The following is a 13409-nucleotide window of genomic DNA, read 5'->3' on the forward strand; positions in this document are numbered from 1 at the left end:
CTGAAAAAAACCATGTCGACCTGTTGACCTAACCCATGTCGACCTAATGCATTTGTCAACCTAAACCCATGTTGACCTTGTCCCATGTCGACCTAGACACCTGTCGACCTTCACCCATGTCGACCTAGAACCCTGTCGACCTTGCTGCCTGTTGACCTAACCATGTTGACCTAATGTAAGTCTGGTTGACAATACCATCCACACCCGTTATACAGTATATCGCTGAGACTGTCGCATATATTATTTAATTTGTGTGTAAACATGACTCGGAGCATTTGATATAAGCACTGTAGCTGTAACCTAACAGAGGTGATATTCTCAATGGGTGATCGTAAAAAGTAATTGGAGTTTTGATATAGAATTCATTGTACGCAGCAATTATACAGTACAGTATCTTTAAAATGAGTTATTGGAAGAAGTTATTAAAAGATTGGGAAGTTAATATGAAGCATGCTTTCTCTAGTATGTACAATACTTGTTACAGTGATTTAATATAATTATTTTAAATGGAGCAATAACCCAGTTACAGGGATTTTCACACACTATGGGAGGGAGGTGCTGAATGTCTGAGTACTGGATTTGTAAGACAAATCTGATAATAAAGGCCCTTCCTATGCTCTCCAATAGCTGGATATCTGGGGTAAAAACATCTATACAGTATGTATTGTGGAACATGCATGTATTGTATACTTTTCTATATGTATTTATGTAGAGCCACAAGCTTTCATTTTCTAGACTCCTTCAAGAAAACAAAATAATACGTTGACATACAGGACCTCCCAACTGTACGGATTACAGCAGGACAGTACCGCTAATGGGACACTGTCCCCCTGTCCCACCCACCAGCCGCAGTATGTGGGGGGACAGTTGGAAGAGTCAATGATCACTGCTGCACTGCAAGTGCAAAGCAGCTGGTAATCACTACACAAAGCATCAAGCAGGGTAGGGAGGAGAGCCGGGTTGGGCCTATCTACTCAGGGGGCACTGGACAGGCCACCACAATAATGATGGTGGGGGTTATGATGCAAGGCCACACCTTCAACCTGATGCTCTGCCCTCTCCACCCAAGGCAGCGTACATACAGCATGCTTGCAGACTTTTCAATGGCCCTCTCTGGGAGAAGCCCGGATAGGACAACAAAATGTGCAGATCGGGGGTCGGGGACAAGGCTGCCGTATCAAAGCCCCGCCCCCAATCCATGCAAACGCCACAATTAGCGTGTCCGTGAGTAGGGGATAAAATGTTGCATCATTTTAGTCCCTCCCCCGGACCCGCAATTTACTGCACTTCTTTCCCCAGCTCCGGGGGGGGGGGGGGGGGGGGGAGCGGGGGCTCTGGGGGGAGTGCAGGAGCCTTGCCCACCTTCCCGGGGGGGCCGGGAGGGGGACCCAATTTTTGGGAGACTACCGGCTATTCTGGGAGGATAGGCAAGGATTTGGAACCTTCTAAGCTTATGGGATGAGTCCATCATCCTGGCGATCAGGATGCCAGACTTTTTTTTTTAAAGCGACAATCATTTGCACAGCAAAATCTAACCTTTCTGATCCTGCCACCCTGTTCCATTGTATGGCTTACCACTAGAACACATTTCATTGTCATTTTTTGCAAGTATCCATTGGAAACTATCCCAGCGCTCCATAGTGCTTAACTCCTTCCATTTGTTTAGTATTTGATTTAATACGTCCATTTACAGCTTATTGCATTGTCACCTTGATTTAGTTACCAGCGCACGTTCTTTCTGATGCCAGGAGTCAATTTCCTGTTGTGCTGCCATTTCCCAATTCTTGGCTCCCTCCCCCGGCAGCTGGCAGATCTCTCCTCTCAGGAGTCAGGATCCATTACTTCCCGTCCCCGTGTGCATGTCCTGAATGAGAGCCCGGGAGCCGCGGCTGGTATCTCTTTTGTCATCCAGATGGACCTTCACATTTGTTTCCTCTGTGATTTCCGGTGTGAGTGGTTTGGTGGCGTTGCTGTCACACAGTAAATAGTCTGTTGGCTGATTCTGTCCCCTTATCACATACAGGAGCCGATGTAGCGTTGCCTGCAAGTTACAGTATATCTGCCGGAATATACTGCAATGCAGGAGGTGCAAACACATTTATTGGTACGCCAAACAGTGGTCGAAGTGAGATTTTTGAAGTGGGGGTATGGAAAATTTTAGAAAATGGCAGGGGATCTGGTGTAGATAAAACCCCAGAAACTTTAGGGATATTTGTATTGTAAAATACTCTTCCTCCTTTCTCTCTTAAACAGAGGCGGATTGGCCCACCGGGAAACCGGGCCATTTCCCGGTGGGTCGGTCCAGATTTCCCTCTGGCTGGGCCGTCGACTGTGCTTCCAGGGCTGCCGCAGCCTTGTCTCAAATGGCAGCATAGCGCAAAACAAATATGGCTGCCGCATATATGCATATATTATATGCACATATGCGGTGGCCATATTTGTTTTGGGCTATGCCGCACTTTGTGACTAGGCTGCGGCCACTGTCAGATGACATCTCACCAGTGGACGGAAGCGTGGCGGTGAGTTGTGTCCGCACACCCCGCCCCCCGATCCACGGGCCATAGCGTTAGCAGTGCCCCCCCCCCCCCGAGGTAGCAGCCCCCCTTCCCCTGGACAAAAGCATGTGCACTGCAGGTGGGGCAGATGTAAAATTTGCAGAGAGAGTTAGACTTGGGTGGGGTTTTACTTCAAAGTGAGATGTATATTGCAGTGTAAAATAAAGCAGTCAGTATTTTCCCTGCACAGAAAAAAAATAACTCACCAAAATCTAATTCTCTCACACATTTTACATCAGCCCCCCCGTAGTGCACATGGTTTTGTCCATTTGAGAAGGAATTTGACTTTGCGAGTGAACCAGAATAACCCCCTATGTGTGTGTAAGGAGAAACTACTGTGCGGCATAAATGTATAATGGGCACTTCTGTGTAGCACAACTTGAATAAGGGACACTACTGTGTGTTATAACAAGAATACGGGGCACTACTGTGTGTTATAACAAGAATAAGGGGCACTACTGTGTGTTATAACAAGAATAAGGGGCACTACTGTGTGTTATAACAAAAATAAGGGGCACTACTGTGTGTTATAACAAAAATATGGGACACTACTGTGTGTTATAACAAAAATAAGGGGCACTACTTTGTACTGTAATATGATCAGTGTCATTACATGTGGTGTAATATGAATATGATTGTGCTACTGTGTGGTATAATTTGAATTGGGGGTACTATTGTGAGACCACTGTCCCTTTATAAAGAATGGACGATATGACACAAATTTTATTGTTTGCAGGGGGTGCCGAAAATCCTGGCAGTGGCTGGGGCTCCACATATTGGGGGGAGGGGGGTGGCAGGGGAAAAGAGTACCACCACCTCTCCAGGACCACTTTAAGCTCTGATCATCACTGACCCCTATATCTCCCTCCCTCCGTCACTCACCCCTACATCTCACTACCTGCACCTTACCTCCGTCACTCACCTCTGCATCTCACTACCTGCACCTTACCTCCATCACTCACATCTGCATCTCACTACCTGCACCTTACCTCCGTCACTCACCTCTGCATCTCACTACCTGCACCTTACCTCCGTCACTCACATCTGCATCTCACTACCTGCACCTTACCTCCGTCACTCACCTCTGCATCTCACTACCTGCACCTTACCTCCGTCACTCACCTCTGCATCTCACTACCTGCACCTTACCTCCGTCACATAACCCAACAGCTCCCTCCTTCCACCACTCCCTTCAGCACCTCACTCCCCCGTCACTCATCCCTGCAACTCACTTCCTCTGCTGCTCACCCTAGCTCCCCAACACATTAGCCCCTGCTTCCATCATTGACCCTTGCACCTCATTCCCTCTGTCATTTACCCCAGCACATTAGACTTTGCTTTTATCACTGACCCCTATACCTCACTCCCTCCATCACTCACCCCAGCACTTCACTCCAGGCACCACAATACCTCCATCACTCACCCCAGCACCTCACTCCTTTTCCCACTGACCAGTGTACCTCACTCCCCCATCACTCACCCCAGAACTTCATTTCCTGCACCTCACTACCATCGTCACTCACCCCAGCACCTTCCTCCTTCCGTTACTGACCCCTGAACCTCTCTCTCCACTAGTCACCCCAGCACCTCACTCCCCTCTTGTAACCTTTACATGGACCCTATTCACCAATCCTTCAGTGTGTGCATGCGTGGGGGTGGTTGTTGGTGGTCTTAGCAGCAGCTGTGCCCATTTAGCCATTAAGAGATGGCCCAGCCCATACAGTACATATAATATGTTCTTCTATAGACACCCAGCACCGTTCTGCTACAGACATCCAGCAACAGTCCTGGGCAGCACTACAAGCACTTCAATAGTTTAGCCTGGGACCCCATGGGGAGAATCCCCTCTCCAAACTCCCCAGTCAAAAGATAATGGAGGACCATCGATAGCTAAAACTATCAATGGGTATCCATCAGATTATGACTATCGATGGCTGATTGACATTGATGGCAACAATGGCACAGAAGGCCATCCCCAGCCAGCAGCAGATGTTTCCTTCAGCTGCTGGTTGAATGAGGGGCGAGGGTGGATTTCAGGCGCGTAGTAGTGTCTTCTCAATGCATTGTAGGCAGGTGGGCGGACGATTGGTGTTGGCCAGCTCAGGGGCATGTTCATTTTAAAGTAGCCCCCTCGCTTCTTGCTGCCCTTCCTGTAGGTGACAGACCGGCAGCGAGTTGGGAAACTCTGCTGAATGTTCGAAGAAGAAATCCTCCCTCCTTTACCTTCCCGCTGCCCTACCACATTCCATACATCAGACAAGCGGGCGGCAGGCAGGTAGTTGGCACTCATGTTGGTGTCACGATGTGGGTCTGGGTCCCGGGGGCACAATGTTTGTGGGGCAGAAATCGCAGCCCTCCCCCCTGCCAATGAGAGAAGGGAGTTTGTCTTTAGCAGATGCTCAGAGCACGGAACTCCAGCGGCGGATTGGGAGCGGGAGGGGGGGTATGTAATGCGCGGGGGCGTTGGCGGCGGTGGTATGTAATGCGCGGGGGGTGCTGGTGGCTCATCTGTTGCTGCTTCTTTCTGCTGGCCAGCCTGAGGGGGAACGGGAGCTGGGAGCCCCCTTGAAGGCCCTGGGAGGTGCAGTGCACGAATCCCTTTTGGATATGGGTAAAGTGCTGCGGCCGCTGCCCGTGGCCCAGCCAGCCCAGGGGGGAGCACGGACGGCTCGTTTTTAATGACTTTTGGGCCGGCCCACCGGGAAATGGCCCGGTTAACCGGCGGGCCAATCCACCCCTGCGGAACTGTCTGTTTCATAGCTTTAGATAAAAAAAACCAGATGGTATCCCTCCAGCAATGACAAAGCCGGGCCGGGGCACGGAGCATAACCCAGCCCCTAACACCCATAAAGCCACGCCCCCATGTTTTGATTGGCCCACGGGCCAGTCAGTCAAATAAAAGGGATGGCCATCGATAGTTATGGTCATTTGCACTATTGCCATCGATGGCAACCATCGTTGGCCATCCTTAATTCAAATGGTACAGTAGCTGTATACAAAGCACACATAGGGGCAGATTTACTAAGCCCGGTGAAGTGATAAAGTTGCAGGTGATAACGCAGCAGCCAATCACCTCCTACCTGTCATTTTCCAAACCCAGCCTGTAACTTGACAGTTAGGAGCGGATTACTGCATAATCACCGGCCACTTTATCATTTCCCAAGGCTTAATAAATCTGCCCCTGGTGCAGGGCTGCTTCAGGAATCTTGGGGCCCAAGACTAATTTTCCCCGCCTCCTCACTTGACTTACCGCAACACGGATCCTACATTCTCATCTCCTCTTCCGCTGAGCTGCAGCCCAGAGGTCCCGGAGCACAGGATTCTTCAACTCAGGATGCTGGCGCCCAATTAAAATCAGAGCTCACGCACGGCAGCCACTCTTATTGGCTGCCGGTACACGAGCTCTGAATTGCAGCATTTTAATTGGCCGCCGGTGTTCTGGATTGAATAAGCCTACGCTCTGGGACCTGCTTTGTTCAGCGCATTAAGCGCAGTGCAGTAGAGGCAGTCGGGGGGTGGTTTCAGTGGGCAAAATGAGCTGCCTGGGCCCTTCCAGAGGTTGGGGCCCAGGACAGCTGTACCCACAGCACCCCCCTATTGGCGACCCTGCCTGGTGTACTACTAATCACTTACTGTAGGAGTAGTATTTTTGTTGCAAAAGCATTAATACAGATGGGGCAGGCCTCTTCCTGGCTGGCGAATCGCCAGAACGTCCCCGCTGGCGATCCGCCAGCAGTCTCGCCAGCCATCAGACTGAGACGCGCGTGCATCTCACGCGCACACGCGTCTCAATCTCCGTCGGCGGGGTGACGGGAACCCTGTCCGTCTCCGCCTCGGGGATACGGACAGGGTTAGGGGGGGTTAGGGGGGGGGTGCGGGCAGGCGTGGGGACCGCGGGTTACCGCCGACAAGCCGGCGGGAAACCAGGGGAGCAGCTGGAAGCGCCGTCGGAAGGGGACGTGCGCGCCTCTCGTGCGCGCGCGTCCCCTTCTCGCAATCAATATGGCGCTGGTGGGGGATGGCGGCTGGCATCGCCATCGCCATCCCCTGCCAAATAAGATTGCAAATTATGCACAACTATGTGTGGCGCTGTGCATGGTGTGGTATAGGCTGGGTACAAACTAGTATCAATATTGGGACAAATCATCGGCATCATCTAGTGTGTACACCCAATAGCGTGTTCCTGTAGATGACATACACGGCCCATCAAATGATATTGTGTGTTCGGCTACGCATATTAATGATGGGCGAGAGATTGTTTTGTAGTTCAATAAATCGTGTAATGTGTCCCGGCAATCTGGGGTGAAGAGAAATTGCCGTGACTATCGGCACAATTACCGGTTGCCCTGATGTGTACTCATCCTTAATCATATACAAATGTGTCCGTATACATCTATCCTCCATGTAATACAAGTCGTGTTGCACGTAATGAGTGAGCTCCATGTAGCAACTTATTCTACTACAATGCTTCTTATTCACAAAATAACAGGAAGCACACGCCTCTTCTGCTGATTAAAATAATATGCAGGATTTTAGTGAAAAACATTGTAGCGTAGCATTTCACATGCAGATACAGCCACAATCACGCATAGAATATAGGCATGCTGCATATTATTTTAAACACCAGCAGAAGCTGCTTGTGCGTCCTATCCATTTTGCCAATAAGAGGCATTGTAACGGAAAAAGTTGCATGCGAAGACACTCTGCGCTACTGAGTCATGTTATGGCATGGCGCGATTAAAGGGGATGTGTCTAGGGGAATTCTTCCTGATCTATTCGGATGGGGCCGAATTCATCCCCGTTCCGATTTGGAAGACTGCGGTTGGAAGACTGCGCATGTGCAGGTCCAATGTGTGAGCGGCGACGGCAATTTACAATGTCGCTGAGCCATTCATACGGATCGGTGCGCCCTCCTCCCCTCCATGTGGAAGCCGGGACGGGAGTCACCCATGGAAACGCCCCCCGTCCCCATTAAAATGCTGGGCATTCCCATGCAAATAGCAGCGTGACGTGTGTGCCGGAGGTGGGCGGCTGCCGTCACATGACGCCAGCCGTCCGCCCTGTCTTCGGCTGGAAGGCCACAAATATAACTCAGTCTCCACTGACTTATATTTGCGTGGCCTGAAGAAATCATTCGATGGTCGGTGTCCATTAAATGATTTCTCCGCCAGCGGGACATGCGAGGGGATGTGTCTTCCTGACAAATCCCCCACATGGTTGTGAGGGGATGCGGCGGGGGGCAGAGATTCGGCGGGTGGGAGGGAAGGCCAAGACTGAGGGCCTAGGCGGGCGGGAGGGCAGGCCTAGACTGAGGGCCTAGGTGTATTTGTACACATCTGTAGGACCGCTCTTAGGTGTGATTTGAGGATAGGTGTATGGGGACACATCTGTAGGACCGCTCTTTGGTGTGATTTGAGGATAGGAGTATGGGGACACATCTGTAGGACCGCTCTTTGGTGTGATTTGAGGATAGGTGTATGGGGACACATCTGTAGGACCGCTCTTTGGTGTGATTTGAGGATAGGTGTATGGGGACACATCTGTAGGACCGCTCTTTGGTGTGATTTGAGGATAGGAGTATGGGGACACATCTGTAGGACCGCTCTTTGGTGTGATTTGAGGATAGGTGTATGGGGACACATCTGTAGGACCGCTCTTTGGTGTGATTTGAGGATAGGTGTATGGGGACACATCTGTAGGACCGCTCTTTGGTGTGATTTGAGGATAGGTGTATGGGGACACATCTGTAGGACCGCTCTTTGGTGTGATTTGAGGATAGGTGTATGGGGACACATCTGTAGGACCGCTCTTTGGTGTGATTTGAGGATAGGTGTATGGGGACACATCTGTAGGACCGCTCTTTGGTGTGATTTGAGGATAGGTGTATGGGGACACATCTGTAGGACCGCTCTTTGGTGTGATTTGAGGATAGGTGTATGGGGACACATCTGTAGGACCGCTCTTTGGTGTGATTTGAGGATAGGTGTATGGGGACACATCTGTAGGACCTCTCTTTGGTGTGATTTGAAGATAGGTGTATGGGGACACATCTGTAGGACCTCTCTTTGGTGTAATTTGAGGATAGGTGTATGGGGACACATCTGTAGGACCGCTCTTTGGTGTGATTTGAGGATAGGAGTATGGGGACACATCTGTAGGACCGCTCTTTGGTGTGATTTGAGGATAGGTGTATGGGGACACATCTGTAGGACCGCTCTTTTGTGTGATTTGAGGATAGGTGTATGGGGACACATCTGTAGGACCGCTCTTTGGTGTGATTTGAGGATAGGAGTATGGGGACACATCTGTAGGACCGCTCTTTGGTGTGATTTGAGGATAGGTGTATGGGGACACATCTGTAGGACCGCTCTTTGGTGTGATTTGAGGATAGGTGTATGGGGACACATCTGTAGGACTTTCTCTTTGGTGTGATTTGAGGATAGGAGTATGGGGACACATCTGTAGGACCGCTCTTTGGTGTGATTTGAGGATAGGTGTATGGGGACACATCTGTAGGACCTCTCTTTGGTGTGATTTGAGGATAGGTGTATGGGGACACATCTGTAAGACCTCTCTTTGGTGTGATTTGAGGATAGGTGTATGGGGACACATCTGTAGGACCGCTCTTTGGTGTGATTTGAGGATAGGTGTATGGGGACACATCTGTAGGACCGCTCTTTGGTGTGATTTGAGGATAGGAGTATGGGGACACATCTGTAGGACCGCTCTTTTGTGTGATTTGAGGATAGGTGTATGGGGACACATCTGTAGGACCGCTCTTTGGTGTGATTTGAGGATAGGTGTATGGGGACACATCTGTAGGACCGCTCTTTTGTGTGATTTGAGGATAGGTGTATGGGGACACATCTGTAGGACCGCTCTTTGGTGTGATTTGAGGATAGGAGTATGGGGACACATCTGTAGGACCGCTCTTTTGTGTGATTTGAGGATAGGTGTATGGGGACACATCTGTAGGACCGCTCTTTGGTGTGATTTGAGGATAGGTGTATGGGGACACATCTGTAGGACCTCTCTTTGGTGTAATTTGAGGATAGGTGTATGGGGACACATCTGTAGGACCGCTCTTTGGTGTGATTTGAGGATAGGTGTATGGGGACACATCTGTAGGACCGCTCTTTGGTGTGATTTGAGGATAGGTGTATGGGGACACATCTGTAGGACCGCTCTTTGGTGTGATTTGAGGATAGGTGTATGGGGACACATCTGTAGGACCTCTCTTTGGTGTGATTTGAGGATAGCTGTATGGGGACACATCTGTAGGATCTCTCTTTGGTGTGATTTGAGGATAGGTGTATGGGGACACATCTGTAGGACCGCTCTTTGGTGTGATTTGAGGACACATCTGTATCTGTTCAATTTCTGTTGGTGTTATCATCTTTGTCAGTGGGAGACTCATCAGATGACACCCCGGCTATCTCTCGACAATGCAGGGTTAAGCATCAGCAATTCCTTAAGCTGCGCTATGCGCACGGTATGCGGCCCAGCAGCGTAGAGAGCCATCACCAGACGTGCTGCAAAGGCTCTGCAGCCGATTACGCTCAGATGGTCCACATTGAGTTCCTACGGTCCCTCTGCTCGTGCTCTGCAGCTGTCATTGATTTTGATGGTAGGTGATTGAGCAGATTGGTTGCTCCAATTAGATGTTTTTGTGGCTCCGGAGAGCTCATCTATAGAAATCAAACAATATCTGCTTCCAGCTGGGGCTGCGGTTCTCATTGGCCTCCAACACATATCTACTGTCAACTCTAATGGATGACTTGCTTGACAGTGATTTGTGCTCGGTAGCGACACGCTTGTAGGCTTTGCTTTAATCCAGCAGATGTATTTTGTGAGTGTATTGCAGTGACACGGGTGAGTGGGGGGCGAATGCTCCCAAGGCCGTTCTCCCGCCATTAGCGATGAGGCCGATGAGACTCTCTGGCTGCCTATGATTGCAGCCAGTAATGTACTGGTGGAGACAGCCGTGAGGAATAGATAAGAGCTCTGTGCAGCTGCTGTACAGACATTTTCCGGTAAAGACTGTTTGTTGGAAGGAGCAGCAGTAATAGTTTACATTTACAATAGAAAGGCGGCATTGCTGCGCACATGCTTGTTATAGCATCGCAAGATGATTATTACTCACTCCCAAGCCCCCACCGCCTACTAACCACCCAAAGCTTCCCTTCGCTTAATAAATATGGTCAGGGTATTGATTCCAAGGCTCCCACTGCTTAATACCCACCTCATTCACTGACATCCTCTCCCAGTACCCATCAGCGCTCCTTTTTTCATAACATAAGTGAGAAACTGATTCCAACAAATATCACCTAGGGAAAGGCAGATTGGTATGGTGTAGGGATGGCCATTGTTGCCATCGATGGTTGCCATCAATGGCAAGAGTGCAACTGGCCATCGATAGTGGCCTACTGTGCAATGGATGACTATCTATGTTTTTAGCTATTGATGATCATCCATTTTTTTTGACTGATTGGCCTGTCAACACATGGGAGGTGGGGCTTCACAGGTGTCAAGGGCGGAGTTATGCTCAGTGTCCCGGCCCTTTGGGGAAAAAAAGAAAAAAATATTTTTTATCTTATTATATGTTCATGCTTGAAATCGATGGAGGGAAATCATCTGGTTCTCCCCCATCGATGGCAAACTATACTACATCGGACATAAACCATCGATGATTTAAAATTATCAATGGACAATGGCCATCCCTAGTATGGCATGGTACAGACTAGTATTAGGAGAAGCTGATGAGTACCAGACAACTTGCATAGAAGGGGGACAAAGTAAAACCTGGGAACTGGCACGGACCCCGGAACGACGGACCGGAAAGGTTCCACTCATCAAATTGTGCCGTTCCAGAGCTTGTATTGTCCAGTCCGGGGGGTTTGCCTGTCCAGGGGTGTCCCATCCAGGGGGTGCCTGGTGATAGGGGAGGAGAGATTACAGCCTCCCTGTATGGTCCGGACCTTTGCAGTCTCTCTGGTGCCAGTATGTTACTATGTTAGACGGTTGTATGGAGAAATGTAATAGACTGCACTTAGACTTGTGTGAGTTCTCCCTATTTAAAATATTCTACTTCTTATTTATTTAGCACCTTCTAGAAGATAATAGAGAATTGGTTGCCACGGGCAACATCCCATCTTCAACAGAACTTCGGTCTTAATAAATTTACCCCAATGTATCCCATACAGTTGCTGCATCTATACTGTGGCGTTACTGCAAACATGCTAATTGCTGTGTTCACAAAGTCTATTTATACCACATTAACATTCCAGAACTGTTCCCCAGTACAGACCAGGAGGCACCTGCACAGCCTCAGTACATGTCCCTAATAGACTGGGATGAGGAATAATCCACTCACCAGTGTACAGATATCATTGTACAGACAATCATTTAGAGAACACCTCAACATATAAAACCAATACAGATGGAAAGAGGGCAATTACAAATATATGCATTCAGTTTACGCACTACCCTCCTGCATTCTGCAGGAGACTCCCTGAAATAGCAGCAATCTCCCTCACTAGTCTAGCAATCTCCCTCATGTCACCTAGCCCACATTACACTGTTACATCATAGTTACCTCCCCTCCTGCATTCTGCAGGAGACTTCCTGAAATAGCAGCAATCTCCCTCTCTCCCTCATTAGTCTAGCAATCTCCCTCATGTCACCTAGCCCACATTACACTGTTACAGTACATCATAGTTACCTCCCCTCCTGCATTCTGCAGGAGACTCCCTGACATAGCAGTAATCTCCCTCTCTCCCTCATTAGTCTAGCAATCTCCCTCATGTCACCTAGCCCACATTACACTGTTACAGTACATCATAGTTACCTCCCCTCCTGCATTCTGCAGGAGACTCCCTGAAATAGCAGCAATCTCCCTCTCTCCCTCATTAGTCAAGCAATCTCCCTCATGTCACCTAACCCACATTACACTGTTACATTTTTTGGGAAAAAAGGAATGAGAGTCAGATACATTTATATTGAATCATAAGCTCCATTTCCCAGCACTTTACCAAGTATAGTAGCTCTTACTAACTGCTTTGGGGCTCATCTACATTTGGATATAAGTCATTTTACAAGATTCCTCTCAGATGTAGCAGTACACGCCCACGCTTCTAGATACAATATGCACAGCCTCTTTTCACAATCTCTCCATATATGGAACTAGACGGGATGCAGTTACAATCCCGGCGGTCGGGATCCCGGCGTTCAGAATCCCGACGCCGGAATCCCGACTGCCGAAATGCCGACACTTTCTCCCTCCGTGGGTGTCCACGACACCCCTGGAGGGAGAATAAATTAGCGTGCCGAGCGTAGCGAGGCACCGGGCCCGCTGCGTGGCGAGCGCAGCGAGCCCGCAAGGGGGGGCGATCCACGTCTCCCCCTTGTCGGCATTTCGGCTGTCGGGATTCCGGCGTCGGGATTCTGAACGCCGGGATCCCGACCGCCGGGATTCAATACTGAATCCAACTAGACACGCCCTTTGGGTGGAGCATGACACGCCCCCCTCAATGGGGAGCTGTACAAAACTAACAACTATAATCTTCCTGAAACTAGTTTTCAAAATAGGCAAGTATGACTGAGTGAAGCTTTGGAGAAGGAGGGTATAGGAGGAATTCTTACCTAGAGGATAGATTAGCAACAGCATAAGGATGGACGTTGGAACTACAGTTATTTACACTAGAGAAGAGATGATTGCTGAGGTTGGGGTATGATCACTGTCTGCAATGTGATAATGGCCCATACAGTAAATACTTTCAGTGTAAGGTTCTTATACAGTAGATCACAGGATGTCACTGAACAAGGCACATTGCAGTACTTCAGTTCAGTCATATC

Source organism: Crinia signifera, chromosome 19 (genome assembly GCF_055691185.1).
Source record: "Crinia signifera chromosome 19, ASM5569118v1, whole genome shotgun sequence".
Lineage (NCBI taxonomy): Eukaryota > Metazoa > Chordata > Amphibia > Anura > Myobatrachidae > Crinia > Crinia signifera.